The sequence below is a fragment of the Girardinichthys multiradiatus genome, chromosome 5 (assembly GCF_021462225.1).
Source record: "Girardinichthys multiradiatus isolate DD_20200921_A chromosome 5, DD_fGirMul_XY1, whole genome shotgun sequence".
Classification (NCBI taxonomy): domain Eukaryota; kingdom Metazoa; phylum Chordata; class Actinopteri; order Cyprinodontiformes; family Goodeidae; genus Girardinichthys; species Girardinichthys multiradiatus.
In genome coordinates, this window is record NC_061798.1 from 12,827,070 (window position 1) to 12,843,419 (window position 16,350).

Here is a 16,350-nt window from a genome sequence, read left to right on the forward strand (position 1 = left end):
ATAAAATTCTAGAAGGTGTGACATGCACTAGTATTTAGCCACATTTTGCTTGGATATCCCTAATATACATTCATAGTAACTAATTGTGTCACCTTCATAGTAAATAGATCCCACTGTTATACGATTTTCATTTCAGTATAAATCTAGACGTTCTCTGGAGGACTCATAGGTTTAGGGGAACACATTAAGCAACACATGAAGCAACAGCAAACGTGGCTGAGATGCTCTGGTCACAACCAAAGTATCACTTTTTAGCTTTCGTGTGTCCCCACAGTGACACATGGTGGTGGAAGTATCATGCTGAGGTCAGAGTTGATGGCAAAGTGGAAGGGGTCATCTACAGGGGTTGGACAATGAAACTGAAACACCTGTCATTTTAGTGTGGGAGGTTTCATGGCTAAATTGGACCAGCCTGGTAGCCAGTCTTCATTGATTGTACATTGCACCATTAAGAGCAGAGTGTGAAGGTTCAATTAGCAGGGTAAGAGCACAGTTTTGCTCAAAATATTGAAATGCACACAACATTATGGGTGACATACCAGAGTTCAAAAGAGGACAAATTGTTGGTGCACGTCTTGCTGGCGCATCTGTGGCCAAGACAGCAAGTCTTTGTGATGTATCAAAAGCTACGGTATCCAGGGTAATGTCAGCATACCACCAAGAAGGACGAACGGCAGAATTAAATGTGCACCCAACTCTCCTGTTTTCACCAGAACTGTCCGTCGGGAGCTCCATAGGGTCAATATACTCGGCCGGGCTGCTATAGCCAAACATTTGGTCACTCATGCCAATGCCAAACGTCGGTTTCAATGGTGCAAAGAGCGCAAATCTTGGGCTGTGGACAATGTGAAACATGTATTGTTCTCTGATGAGTCCACCTTTACTGTTTTCCCCACATCCGGGAGAGTTACGGTGTGGAGAAGCCCCAAAGAAGCGTACCACCCAGACTGTTGCATGCCCAGAGTGAAGCATGGGGGTGGATCTGTGATGGTTTGGGCTGCCATATCATGGCATTCCCTTGGCCCAAAACTTGTGCTAGATGGGCGCGTCACTGCCATGGACTACCGAACCATTCTTGAGGACCATGTGCATCCAATGGTTCAAACATTGTATCCTGAAGGCGGTGAACCAATACACACAGCAAGACTGGTGAAAGATTGGTTTGATGAACATGAAAGTGAAGTTGAACATCTCCCATGGCCTGCACAGTCACCATATCTAAATATTATTGAGCCACTTTGGGGTGTTTTGGAGGTGCGAGTCAGGAAAAGTTTTCCTCCACCAGTATCACGTAGTGACCTGGCCACTATCCTGCATGAAGAATGGCTTAAAATGCCTCTGACCACTGTGCAGGACTTGTATATGTCATTCCCAAGACGAATTGACGCTGTATTGGCCGCAAAAGGAGGCCCTACACTATACTAATAAATCATTGTGGTCTAAAACCAGGTGTTTCAGTTTCATTGTCCAACCCCTGTATGTATTTGTATGGGCATGTAACAGTGATAGTGAAGTCGCGCAGGATTGTAAGGTGTTTAACTAAAGCAGAGAAGCAGTGGTGTAGTTTTTTTTACGGTGTCAAAAAGGTAGGGAAATAATACACACAATTTTTGTAAATATCATATGTAAATAAAATCATATGTAAATAAAATATCGACCATTAAAGCAACATTAATATCAGATATTGATATCTGCCCATTTTTTCTGCTGCCTGCTTATTGTAGTCAGAGGGCCTGGTGGTGGCAATTTTATGGGAGCCCCGCTTCTGTCAGTCTGCCCCAGGGCACCTGTTGCTGCAATGAGCCTACCACTGTAAGTGTGTGAATGTGTGTATGAATGCCTCATACAAGTGAAGGCCATTAACCAATTGATATAATGGTATCCCTAAATGGAATAGTTTAGATTAAAAGATGTTAATTAATTAAAATAGCCCAGACAAAGTCCAGATATAAATCCAACAGTAAATATTTTGTGTGGCAGCTTATGGGGCACCTGGTAGAAAGCTGAAATGTTGAATGAGTGAAAGACAAAATACGAACAATTTTTAGGCACCGTGACAATGCTGCATATCATTAACTATCAAAATGCCTAAGTTTGTATCTGAATTAAAACTTCCTATTAGTGTAAAATTATTATTATTTTATTTATTTATTTACAAAGCCTTTTATAATCCAAAAGGCAACCAAGTGCTGTACAAGTAAATAAAAAAACACAAGATAAAAATAATAAAAGACAATGAAAGCAATAAGCAATAAGATACGGTGGTTGACAATATAAGCAAAAAAAGGCATAGAAGAAACAAGGACTGGCCTAATGGTCGTGCTCTCTGGAATTAAAAACCTTTTAAAAAGACGACCTTTTAAAAGAAATTAAAAATAATTTGAAGAATTCTAGCAGATCTCACAGAAAGACGGAGACTGTTCCAGAGCCTAGGCGCTGTAGCTGAAAAAGTTCTCTCTCCCCTGGTCATTAGCCGAGTCCTGGGAACCGCTAAAATCTTCTGGTCTAGAGATTTTGTAAAAAAGAGGATGTAAAAGCTCTTCAAGGTGAGGAGGTGCCAGATCACTTAGACATCTAAAAACTAAAACAATTCTAAAAGAAATGGGTGGCCAGTGGAGGAAATACAAATTTGGGGTGATATGTTAATGTCGTCTTGTCCCGATTAGCGGGAAGCTGAATTTTGAACCAGCTGAAGACGGCAAAGGAGAGACTGGTCAATCCTACAACAGACGGAGTAGCAGTAGTCCAGTCTAGAAATAATAAAACCATGAAAAACCCTCTAAATGGTATCATGAGGAAGATAAACTTTCACTTTATCTATCCACTGGATTTTTCTGGAAGATAAGCCTGAATGTCATAAAAATGTGCCTGCACATTGTATTTCTGGAAAATGGACCACAGGGAACAGGTACCAGAGAGCACAGGTACCAGAGGGCACAGGTATAAAGAAAATAAATAGGACCTAATATGGAGCCTTGATGTACCCAATTTCTAAAAGGGACTAAAGAGGATGAAAACCCAACTGGACAGATAAACTTCTATTGGATAAAAATTACTTCAACCATTCTATGGCTCTGCCTTTAATACCCGCAGAATGCTCCAGCCCTGATATTAAAATGTCATGATCTACTGTGTCAAAAGCAGTAAGATCAAGAAGAATTCTAACTGCTAAATCACCAGAATCACCAGTTAAAAGTAGATCATGGCACACCCTGAGAAGTGAAGTTTCAGTGCTGTAACAAGACTTAAAGCCAGACTGAAACTTCTCGTGAATTTCATGAAAATGTAGGGGTAGCTGAATAAAAACCACATTCTCTAAAAGTTTAGAAAAAAAGGGCAATTTGGAAATCAGCCTAAAGCTTCAGAGAACAGTAGGTTTAAAATTGCTCTTCTTAAGAAGAGGTTGGGCCATGGCATGTTTAAAAGCAGCAGGAACACAACCTACAGAAAGAGAGATGTTAACAAAATGTAAAATCCAGGGACCTACAGTACCAAAAACCTCCCTCAACAATCCTGTAGGAATACTGTCACCAGCAAAATATGAAGGCCTTAGTTTTCTGACTATTTCTGAAATCTGAGAGATGGACATAGATTCAAAATGATGTCAAAAGCTGAAGAGACAGGAGGTGTAGAAGGGTCAAGGGTGCAGGGTGGGAGTAAAAACCTGAAGCACAGACATTTTCAATAAAAAATGTTTAAAACATTTCACAAAGTAAAAAATAAGGAGTCAGGCAAGAAGAATCATGAACATTCAAAAGATAGTTAGAGAATTAAACAAAATTAGGCTTGCTTATGTTCTCAGATGTTAAATTAGAGATTAAATGAGTCTTAACATTTCTAACAGCAGCCTGATACTCAAATAGTTTAACATCTCCAAAGAAATATGAAGTCTGCCAGGCGCATCTACGTATGGAGTATCTACAATACTCAAACATGAAATGGATGATTCTTACTCAGACAGTTTAAGATTTATAAAACCTCTATTCTGAAGAGAATTTTCAAAGCTTTTTTAGCAGCAGGAGAATTTGGAGCATTTTACAATCATGAAAGCTACAACATACATACAGTTGAAACCAGATAGCTACAGTACATAGGCTGTAGAAAATGTGTGAAAAAGGTTATCTGCCTTATTATACATTGTATATAAATACACTCTATAGCCAAAAGTATTGACTCACCTGCCTTGACTCGCATGCTAACTTAAGTGACATCCCATTCTTAATCTGTTGGGATTCAATATCATGCTGGTCCACCCTTTGTAGCTATAACAGCTTTAAATCTTCTGGAGAGGCTGTTCACAAGGCTTAGCAGTGTGTTCACTGTTTTGACCTTTCTTCCAGAAACACCTTTGTGAGGTCATAGAATGATGTTGGACAAGAAGGCCTGGCTCTCAGTCTCCACTCTAATTCATCCCAAGTTGTTCTACCGGGTTGAGGTCAGGACTTTCTGCAGGCCAATCAAGCTCATCCATGTCTTTATGTCCCTTGCTTTGTGCACTAATGCACAGTCATGTTGGAAGAGGAAGAGGCCAACTCCAAACCCTGTGGCTTAATCCCCCTTCTACCAAACTTTACACTTGGCACAGTACAGTCAGGCAAGCACCTGGCAACCGCAAAACCCAGGCTCGTCCATCAGATTGCCAGATGGAGAAGTGTGATTCCCACTCCAGAGAACATGCCTCCCCTGCTCTAGAGTCCAGTGGCGGGGTTTTACACTGCTGCATCTGATGCTTTGCATTGCACTTGGTGATGTATGGCTAAGATGCAGCTGCTCAGTCAAGAAAACCCATTCCAAAAAGCTCTCTACTCACTGTTCTTGAGCTAATCTGAAGGCCACATGACGTTTGGAGGTCTGTAGTGACTGACTCTGCAGAAAGTCGCAACCTCTGCACACTATGTATGTCAGATTCTACTGTGCTCAGCTCCATCAGTTTACATGGCCTACCCCTTCGTGGTTGTTCTTCCCAATCCCTTCCACTTTGTAAAACACAACTGATGGTTGACAGTACGATATTTAGGAGCAAGAATATTTCACAACTATCGGCATGGCTAGGTACTTGCTTTTATACACCTGTGACCCTGGAAGTGATTGGAATGCTTGAACTTATTTGTTTGGATGGGTGAATGAATACATCTGGCAAAAAAAGAGTATATGAGCTACCTGGTATAGTTTAGTCCATGTACGAATGTGCTGCTCATTGGTAACAAGGAATCCTCCGCTTTTTAAATATTTATGTTTCACTACATTGTTCTTGTGGTTCTAATTTATTTGGAATGGAAACCCAGAAAAAGTCCTGGAATGACATCTGGAGGGTATTCAGGGCTGTGTTTAGCATTGAGTAGAGTAGTGCTGCTCCTTCACGACTACTTGCAGTGCACTACTGGTCAGATGGCTGAAAGAAAGCTACTCTGTTTTCTTCATTCTTACAAAAAAGACCAATCCAGCTATTTGGAAAGGTTCTGATCATGGTGTGATAGCTGAAGGAGATCCACCATCACCCGTATCAAGGTAACATCATCGTCAGCCAATCTTTCTATACTGTAATACTGCAATGCCATGACAGCATGATATTCATTACTAGTATTATATTGCAACATGCTTTGACAATATAATACTAGCCTCTTCCTAAAGCATACTGAATGTGCAGTACTGTAATGGGAATGTTCCAAGAATAATATTAAAAACTTATTTTATATTATAGAATGATATCTATTTCTTCAAAACAAAATGAAGGAAAAGGAGAAACTCAGATCAACTCCACTTATTAATTTAACCATGTACAATCCTGTTATGAGGTGAAATATGGTAATTTAGATCCATATTTAGCTGCACTGTAGCAATGTCAGGTTTTATATTTCACACATGTCGGAAAGTAGCTCTTACCTGGAAGACAAGCCCAAAGGAAATCTTACATGCACATATTTAACTAACTGTCAAAACCCACTTAATTTTAAATTGCAAATACAGGTTGAAATAAGATGCTGGCATGACAAGTGTCAACTTTTGCTAGAAGTCAAAATACAATCTCAAATTTTTACCCATATCACATGTTGTATCTCTGGTTTAGCTAGAGGTTGCAAACAGTTATATGATAAAATAGTGTAGATTAGTAACTGTTGTTCTGTGCCAAGACTTCCTGGCTGCCCAGGGCAGAGGTATATCATAAAAGCAGTTAACTTTAACCCTTAAAAAGACAGCACCGGGTCAGATCAGAAAAGTGTGAGGAGAGCATTGCATAAGGGATGTCTTCATGACCTCCTGACCCTCCTCATTTCCATCCCTCTCCCTAATGAGCTTTAGCATATTGTCGTCTCTCTGAGACTCAGATCAGAATTCAAATCCACATGAGGCAAGCCAAGTGAATTTATCCAGCCAAAGGACACACACTAAAGGAGTCCAAAGCAGCCAATTTTTATTAATACCCTGCTAAAAATATAAGTTTGTGGGAGAGATGAGGCATTAGAGGAGATGACAGTGGAATGAACAGGAAGGTAGCACCTCCTTTTTTTAACTGTGGGAATTCTCGTCTCACACACACGCGTGCCCACATGCACGGGCACACACACGCATATATATATTTACGTTGCAAGTTTAGACTTGAGCTGCAGAAAGCTAATTTGCACCACACAGAAATGCATCTCAATTAAAGAGAAACACATCGAGGAGCCAAGGGAGGAGAGAGGAGTGAAATGCGAGAGAACAAGGGGTGTGAAGAAGAAAGTGTGTGAGCGTATGAGAGTATTGGAAGGGTGGGTGGGTATGTGTATGTGTGTGGAAGGGGTTAGCTCAATAGTATCTGGCAGGAGAATAAGAAGAAAACAGTAAAACAGAAGGAAAGTAGAGAGTATGTGTGTGTGTGTCTGTGTATGTTAAAGCAAACTCTTGGAAAAAACATCTCATTTGAGGATGAATCAGATTTAGAAAAAGGGTGAGGAGGTTTGAGGTGCAGCGAATATTCCAACTAACTTCAACTTGTTATCACCACCTCTTTGGTTTGGTGCCAGCACACCGGGGCTGTCCCTGCTAAAACTGTGTTTGTTTTTGTGCTCAGCTATTTTTAAACCCAAGGCCATGTACTGTTTGACAGAATGGGAGGACAGCTGCAAGACACAATAGGGTTTTTGACTAATTGTGTCAGCAGCCAGGACTTTAACTCTGTGTTTTTGAGATGCTTTATTTGTCTCATCTGCCCATGTTATGCAAGAGTGTACTGTACAAATCTGTTGTATACTTTATCAGGTGTGCATCTTTAGGAATAAAAAAACAACGGGGGGGAAAACAACAAAAAACACTCACAATCTGTCACATAAAAAAATGTAAAATGTGCATATGTTTAGAATGCCACCACCATTTTGGATAGAATGTCAGGTTCTTATGACTGTGCTTGTGCCAACCCGCCATCTTAACAAAAACACTTAATACAATAACAGCTATTTTCTCAAGCAAAAGACACTCAACTTGTCTACATCTCGCAAAAGCTTTTTAAGCAGGTGTTTGTGTCTGTTCCAGCTACAAAGCTGACAGGATGAGGAGCACTCAGGAGAAGAAGGCGCTTTTAATCTCATTCTGATGTAAGATGTAGCAGCACCCTATTCCTGACTCCAGCAGTATAACACCATTATCACAATGAAGTCATGAAACTGCAAGAGAAAGAAATAGTGTCTTAAAGCGTCTTAATGCCTTCTAGGCTTGAGATACATGTCGTTTATGGCTTTACAATATATTAAAACTACGGAATTTAGGCACTGACATGTCACTTTTTACATTACGCTGTGCTGTGAACAAGTATTTGCCTCCTGACAAATTAATTTTGTTTTTGATTTTTTTGTAAAATTTGTTTTAGACAAATTTAAAAACAATATTTACTTTTAGACGGAGATAACACAAACATAAAGCGGTTTTCAAATTATAGTTTAAGTTTTTAAGGGAAAAAAAACTGTCCAACTCAACCAGTCCCTATGTACAAAGAAGAAAGTGCTCCCCTTGTTAAATAAATTAGCTGAGGTTCACCAAAAAATGTGGTTAAAGTTTTACTAGCCACACCAAGGCCTGATTATTGGCACATTTTTTAAATCAAAACATAATTTAAGCAGGACCTGTCTAACGACATTAAGAAGACTAAAAGATCTCAAAATCAACACATCATGCCTTGATCTAACAAAAGCTTATTGACATCTTATTGTCTGCAAAGGATAACAAAGCCATTTCTAAAGCTTTTGGGACTCCTGAAAACCACAGAGACAGCCATTTTTCACATTTCCTCTGAGGAGTGGTCGGCCTACCAATACTACTCCAAAAGTACAATGACTTTTGGGAAAATATAAGTTGGATGAACTTTTAGGAAGTCAAATGTGCTGCTGGTAGTGCGATGATTTGGGGTTGCTTTGCTGCTTAAAGAGCTTAACTGATGGAACCACGAATTCTGCTCTCTACCAGAAAGTTCCTGTCTGGCTATCAGTTTGTGACCTCAAGCTCAAGCTCACTTGGGCTACGCAGCAGGATAGTGATTCAAAGTACACCAGCAAGTTCACCTTTGAATGGTTAAAAAAGGTTCTGCAAAGGCCTAGCCAAAGTCAATTAAATCTGATTGAGATGCTGTGGCATGACCTAAAACAGGCTCTTTATATTGGATAACTCTCCAATGTGGCTGAATCGAAACAATTCTGCAAAGAGTGGGTCAAAATTCCTCGACAGCGATGTTTAAAACTCATTGCCAGACATCGCAATTGCTTAATGGTCATAATGACCACCAAGGGTGGTAAAACTAGTAATTTGGTTAATAGAGGAATTTCTTTTTCACATAAGGCCAGGTTGCTTTAAATAACTGTTTCCCTTCATAAATGAAATCATCACTTGACAGTAAGAGTAAATTAAGTGGGAAACAAAAAGCAAAAAACAGAAGAAATATGAAAGGGGTCAAATGCTTTTTCACAGTAATTTTTAGCACATTAAATACAGGAAAGTTATCAGAACGGTTGACATTGGCCTAAAGTGTGCTTTGATTTGGAAAGTCATGGATGGTGGGAGGGATTCAGACAGGCTTTTCAGCCATACTTTTGTATTTGCCTTACTCTAATTTTTGCCTAGGTATCATCTCCAGAGAAAAAATCTGGCTCTGCTGTTTCAGTGCTGCCTCTTTGCTTAGCTAGTGCATTATCTATGTCCTGTATCAGATGGAGGGAAAAAGCTGCAGCTGCTGTGCTTGAACCCAAACGTTAAGGAGCTCCAGCAGTTAAAATTTTTTTTTTTTTGTACATTTACCTTAAGGAGTGTGAAAATATGATAGATTTTGTGGTGCAACTGCCTTTGACATAGGATAGTTTGAAGTGGGTTTTGTTTTCACAATACCAATGTGACAGTTGATCATGGAAAGAAATGTATGTGCCAAATGTACAAATGTGCATGCAGATATACAGGTCCTTCTCAAAATATTAGCATATTGTGATAAAGTTCATTATTTTCCATAATGTCATGATGAAAATTTAACATTCATATATTTTAGATTCATTGCACACTAACTGAAATATTTCAGGTCTTTTATTGTCTTAATACGGATGATTTTGGCATACAGCTCATGAAAACCCAAAATTCCTATCTCAAAAAATTAGCATATCATTAAAAGGGTCTCTAAACGAGCTATGAACCTAATCATCTGAATAAACGAGTTAACTCTAAACACCTGCAAAAGATTCCGGAGGCCTTTAAAACTCCCAGCCTGGTTCATCACTCAAAACCCCAATCATGGGTAAGACTGCTGACCTGACTGCTGTCCAGAAGGCCACTATTGACACCCTCAAGCAAGAGGGTAAGACACAGAAATAAATTTCTGAACGAATAGACTGTTCCCAGAGTGCTGTATCAAGGCACCTCAGTGGGAAGTCTATGGGAAGGAAAAGGTGTGGCAGAAAACGCTGCACTACGAGAAGAGGTGACCGGACCCTGAGGAAGATTGTGGAGAAGGGCCGATTCCAGACCTTGGGGGACCTGCGGAAGCAGTGGACTGAGTCTGGAGTAGAAACATCCAGAGCCACCGTGCTCAGGCGTGTGCAGGAAATGGGCTACACGTGCCGCATTAACCAGGTCAAGCCACTTTTGAACCAGAAACAGCAGCAGAAGCGCCTGACCTGGGCTACAGAAAAGCAGCACTGGACTGTTGCTCAGTGGTCCAAAGTACTTTTTTTTGGATGAAAGCAAATTCTGCATGTCATTCGGAAATCAAGGTGCCAGAGTCTGGAGGAAATGCCAAAATGCCAGAAGTCCAGTGTCAAGTACCCACAGTCAGTGATGGTCTGGGGTGCCGTGTCAGCTGCTGGTGTTGGTCCACTGTGTTTTATCAAGGGCAGGGTCAATGCAGCTAGCTATCAGGAGATTTTGGAGCACTTCATGCTTCCATCTGCTGAAAAGCTTTATGGAGATGAAGATTTCATTTTTCAGCACGATCTGGCATCTGCTCACAGTGCCAAAACCACTGGTAAATGGTTTACTGACCATGGTATCACTGTGCTCAATTGGCCTGCCAACCCTCCTGACCTGAACCCCATAGAGAATCTGTGGGATATTGTGAAGAGAACGTTGAGAGACTCAAGACCCAACACTCTGGATGAGCTAAAGGCCGCTATCGAAGCATCCTGGGCCTCCATAAGACCTCAGCAGTGCCACAGGCTGATTGCCTCCATGCCACGCCGCATTGAAGCAGTCATTTCTGCAAAAGGATTCCCGACCAAGTATTGAGTGCATAACTGTACATGATTATTTGAAGGTTGACGTTTTTTGTATTAAAAACACTTTTCTTTTATTGGTCGGATGAAATATGCTAATTTTGTGAGATAGGAATTTTGTGTTTTCATAAGCTGTATGCCAAAATAATCTGTATTAACACAATAAAAGACCTGAAATATTTCAGTTAGTGTGCAATGAATCTAAAATATATGAATGTTAAATTTTCATCATGACATTATGGAAAATAATGAACTTTATCACAATATGCTAATTTTTTGAGAAGGACATGTATTAATGGGACTTGACATAGTTTTGAAGTGAGGAAGGCTGAACATTAGGGGTATAACAATAAATCTAGCTTATGAGATAAGGACAAACACTGTATTTGATTCTCAATAATTATACAAGAAGAGATTTTAGCAATATATTTGGGAAAACCCAACACACTGACACAACCAAACCAAAGGTTTTATAAATCTCTGTTTGTTATAGAATAAATCTAAGTATTTCAGATGTTGAACTAGAAAGGATCAACTGGAAATCATTAACCAACTGTAAAATAGCTTTTCATTTTGGGACTGACAGAACATTACAAAGCAGATGCCAACTTTAGCAAAGTTAGCTCCTAACGGTTAGCCAGTTGAAGTTTTCTAACAGTGCTTATAAATTGTTTGGATTTTGTCTGTCACGTTGTCAACATTTAATTCTGTTATTTAACTGATGCCAGGATACAAACAATTGGTGGGGGCCTCTTCAATTGCTTGTCACCAATCGTTGTTCACCAGTCCGACAAGAAGTCTTTATTAGCCGACTCCATCAACAAAACAGGGCAACCTAAGAATCAATTCCTTTCTTTGAAACAAGAGTCTGAAACTTAAATGCAGCAGTCTAAAGCACACACCTATACATAATAATAGTTTACATATAGTTCATCAGATAAAGTCACATGCAAACAAGCAGTTAGCAAGACTTACTTTACTTTGGTGAGAAAGATTGTGGTGCTTTATCATTAAATCCCTGGTGCCATATTAGTCGTTTTTGCTTAAAACCTTTCTCATTTATAGGAGGTCGACTCTTTTAGATTTATGGAAAGGAGTGAAGGTCTGCTAGGGGATTTGTAGATGTTTTGGGACACATCGTACTTTGATTCAAGCTTTAAGCTAGGGACGTTTACTGAATAATGTCTGGAGATTGGAAGCTATTGCATAATTCTTACAGTGGTCCAATCATCAGTGATCATTCATACCTTGGAGATGGGTTCATTGTCTTACTGGGACAGATGAAGGCACTCAAAATCAACTTGGTGTTGACCTGACGTAGGTTTTCTGCCCAAGTGGTCCCAAACAGTGCCCCCAAAATGCTGATCACACCTTAACAGAGCCAACAGCTTTCCTGAGGTTGGAAGTTCATTCCTTTAATCTGCCAGATCATTAAACATGTCAGCATGGGTACTATTCAGATAATCAATTTTGCAGCTGTCATTAAGACCGATACCAACCCTGTCATCATAATCATTTGCACTGCCATCAGTGACACCACATCAGCTCATTGCTTGAAGATACATCTCATTTTACACCTGACAACAAGAACCAATGGGGGCTACCGAGGCTAAATAATTGGTTTGTAGCATGATTGCACAGCCATATTTACACGACGAGGCTCAAATTCTCTGCTGAAAACATCTGTGCTGATTTCCTGACTGAAACTCATCTAAACAGAGTGCAGGAGGTAAATTGAGGAGCAAAGAGGCCAGACACTTTCCAATAAAATGACTTTTCTTTATTACGATGCCTGCTTGAGATATATCATCTCTTCAGATATTTCATTTCATTTTTTCCACACAGCAAGAAGCTTGACAGAGCTACATAACAACGGAAACTCAACTGTTGTCCAAAATCTTTCAGACGTCACCTGAATGAGGAACTGTCAAAATATAAGTCTGGTTTGAGCAGTCTTGTTACCTGGCATCGACTGGCAACAAGAACTATGTAAAACCACCATGGTTTCACAGCATCACAGTATTAACACTAGAATTTAAAACAAAAATAATCTAATTGCTTGTTGCTTGTGAATTTTAGTTTCAAACTGGGTTGGCTTAAGAAGAGTGATGGGTGGTGCTGCTGTAGGTTACCGTCAAAGTATTTCGCCATGTATTTATGCGTATCAAGAAAAATGTCTCTTGTGTCGATCTAAACTTGAGGAAAAAAAAGAGCATTTTGTTGAACATTAAGTTCAGCCATGTATATGAAGTACGTATGTCGCTGCTGATGTCCCTCTGTTTTGTATAGGGTGTGTGTATTGGAATAAAAGGTGGAGAAGTCACTATGTTGTACTGCATCAGAATGGGATCTTTTACTTTTGCACTGACATCACCATCTTGTTTTATTGTATTATTTCAAATTTTAGGATTAATGGACCATATGATAGTTCAATAATTAAATTTCAAATTCTATGAATGCCACCAAGTGGTTAAATACAATTTAGCTTCATTTATCTGAAAATTGGTCAGGATATCATCAGCACAGCAGGTATGCATACGGAGGTGAATAAATAGATCATCAGTACAGACAAAGTGTCTGCATAGTGCACCTCAAGATTAAGTAATAATGCCATTGGGTTATTGCTGCGACATTTGTATACCACTTACAGATATTTTGTAGCAGTGTAGAATATATGAGGTATATTTTAGGTAAGAATATTTTTGAAATGCATAAGAAAAAAACCTGGGAACCTCTTGTAGCCCGATATGAAATTGTGTGTACTACAGTGTCTAATGAGTAGGAAAGTGATACTGTAGCGTTATTTAACTAAAGCTACATGCTGTTATATGCCACTAAAGGCAAGACAGATACACATTAGTGTGACAGGGGCTTTAGTTTTCACAATCTGACTGTCTATACTGAGCCGAGAAATATTTCCAAGGAATCGAACTGGTCTTTTTTGTATGTACAAAAAGAAACACAGTAGACTTCATTGACAATCTGATCAGCAGTGTGCAACAACAGGTGGCGTAGTAACACTGCAATTAATCTATACATAATCATACAGCTGGAGAAACCTCTGGTCACTTTGACAGTTTCTCTGGCATTTCATTAAAAGTATTTCAATCATAAGAAGGGTATGACGAAAAGATTTTGCGATTTTATAATTGTAATTTCTAGCGTTGATCAGATTTTTGAAAAAATGTTGACAGGGCTACCCGCCTCCTGCTAACCCACCATTGCTTTCTACGGTTGAAAACATGTCAGGGGAGGCATTTTTACAGGTTTTCCTGTCTTGCTATAGCCTAACTGTTGCAATTAAATTACAAACAGGTTGAAATGGTTTATGAGGAATTGGTCACCAGCATCTCAGAAAACATTAACAACAATACTTTTGGGAGGCTCTTTACCCATACTCTTTTGTTTTTTAATCTATAATTGATCCTGATAGGTTGACACAATATAAACAAAATATATCTCTGTGTAAACTATTGTTGTGCAACTGCACCAAAATACTTCTGTACTTAATAACCCCAAGGTGACGTTTGTATTCCTCTAGTACCTGTTGATGCATATTCTACATATACTAAGTATAAGGTTGGAAGCACTTTGCTGTCATCTAGCAGTTGGAGTTATGCCCAATAATGCACTGATTTGCTACAGACAGGACTTTTCCGTCGTAAACACAATTTTTTGTTGCTTTCATTTATTTGCAGTCAATGAAGAGATGGCACCCTCTCATGTTGCTGAAAATAGGGAGACTCATTTATAATTTCCAGGCCACAGATAGTGTTGGAGGCACAGTTTAGAAAGAGAATGGCGGGAGAGGAAATGTGTTTCTATCACAACTGATATCCTTATTTCAAGATTTACAAATAATATTATAACCACCTACTACCACAGCATGCTCTTTTGTAGAGACATTTTGGCACAGCACAGCAACAGGTCAGGGAGGGGCAGAGCTGTGCCAAACATGGTTTGTTCAGCCGGAACTTTATCTGGCATCTCATTAACAGTGTGGGACCAGTATGACCGATAATTTTAGCGGTCTTGACACCGTAACTTTTATAAACAGATGTTGATCATTTTTATCCTCTTCTTTGTGGTATTTTAGAGTCTACAGAAACGTTTGTTCTCCTGCAGATTGTGACTGAAAACCCGCTTACAAGAGTTTTTCCCTTTTTCTTTAGTTAGCATAATGTCTCTCTATTCTTTTCCTCTTTTCGCTCGCTTATTCTTTACTTGCACACATGAGCGAGCAAAGCCGTGTCACACACCCACACAGGCACACACAGTGAAGCAAACGTTTCTACATACAGTGGCAGCCTCATACCGTAATTAAACAATAAAGCGTATCAGCAAACTACTCAGACAATCTCCATGGGGCACTTTGTCTGGTCTTCACTGGCCTCTTGATCTGCTCTTGATGACACCGCTTATGAACCTTTAAGCGGCCCTCAGTTGTGCGAGGCCACCTCTGACCGAGAAGTGATCACATTAAGTAAGGACTCTATTAGCTCAAATGGTGGCATCTCACCAGATAATCGGCTGCGGACAGCAAGTGTGGCTATGTGGGAGGTGAGATGCTAACGGATGGTGTGTGGGAGAGTAATATTTTATGTTGGAGGAAGTGTGAGATCTCCATTAGACAAAAGTTTAATTGATAAACAGGACAATAAAATGGAGCAAATCGCCCAACGGATGCCTTCTTTCAGCAAAGCCAGTAGTGTGTCACCAGATATAAAGGGCAGTAATATAAGCACATATTAAAAAGAGCCTGTAGAACAGTATTAGATAATATGATCATTTTAGAGACATAAAGGACTAATAAAACCGATTCCAATTAGAGGGAGAAAGAAAGCAGCGCTTCCCTGAGGGATCCCTGAAATGTTTATTCTCACAGTCCTCTTTCCTCTCACCTAATCTCTCCCCTGTTCTCACACACTCCGGACGGTATTATTTGACTCTCATCGCGCTCCGTGTTAGGAATACTGACAACTGGATTGTCACAAGTGGCCACGTTTAATTCACATGCACAATGAGCGGAAACTAAGTGGGCTACCTTTCATCTCTCAGAAAAAAAAGGTTCAGAAAGAAGAGGGAAAACAGTTCTGCAGCGTTTTGGCATGCAAAAACAACAGAAAAGTGTTCATATGTGATCGATAATGTACTTGAATAATTTGGCTTGCACACGCTAGTTTCTGATCGGAACTGTTTCACAGACGCAGCGCTTTGAATAGTAATTTAAAAAAAAGAAATGCACTGATTTAAATCCAGCAAAGTGTGCTCACCACAACATCCAAATCAGCGCTCGACGTACGGAGAATCCCGAGGAGTTTCCCGTGTCTTTCTTCACCTCAAGTTGAACACAGCGATCGGTTGCGGTCCCACGGTCCCGACTGTGTGAGCTGGAAAGAGATACAAGGTAATACAAGGTCAGCCAGACTCAATTTTTTTTAAAAGAAAACATCAATGTTAACACGTGTTTTTAGCTCAATAAATATTGGATTTACCCCTTTAAAGGAGCCGGGACAGCTGCCGTAGAGTAAAAGGAGAGCCGGTGGAAGGAGCAGGCAAAGGCAGCTGCTGTCAGATTTGACTCCAAACTAGTGCTGACGATGCGCACAGAGATAAGCGACGGAGGAGAGAG

The 16,350-nt window shown here is 39.9% G+C and overlaps 1 protein-coding gene across 20 annotated transcripts in view; it reads right to left on the reverse strand.

The window, feature by feature from the left end:
- ptprdb (protein tyrosine phosphatase receptor type Db) overlaps positions 1-16,108 on the reverse strand; it is a 270,931-nt gene extending 254,823 nt beyond the window's left edge. For all 20 annotated transcript variants that reach the window (XM_047365128.1, XM_047365124.1, XM_047365113.1 and 17 more), the window contains exon 1: positions 15,992-16,108. The gene's annotated coding sequence lies outside the window, so the exon portion shown is untranslated. The remainder of the gene's footprint in view (positions 1-15,991) is intronic.
- Positions 16,109-16,350: the final 242 nt, after the last annotated feature.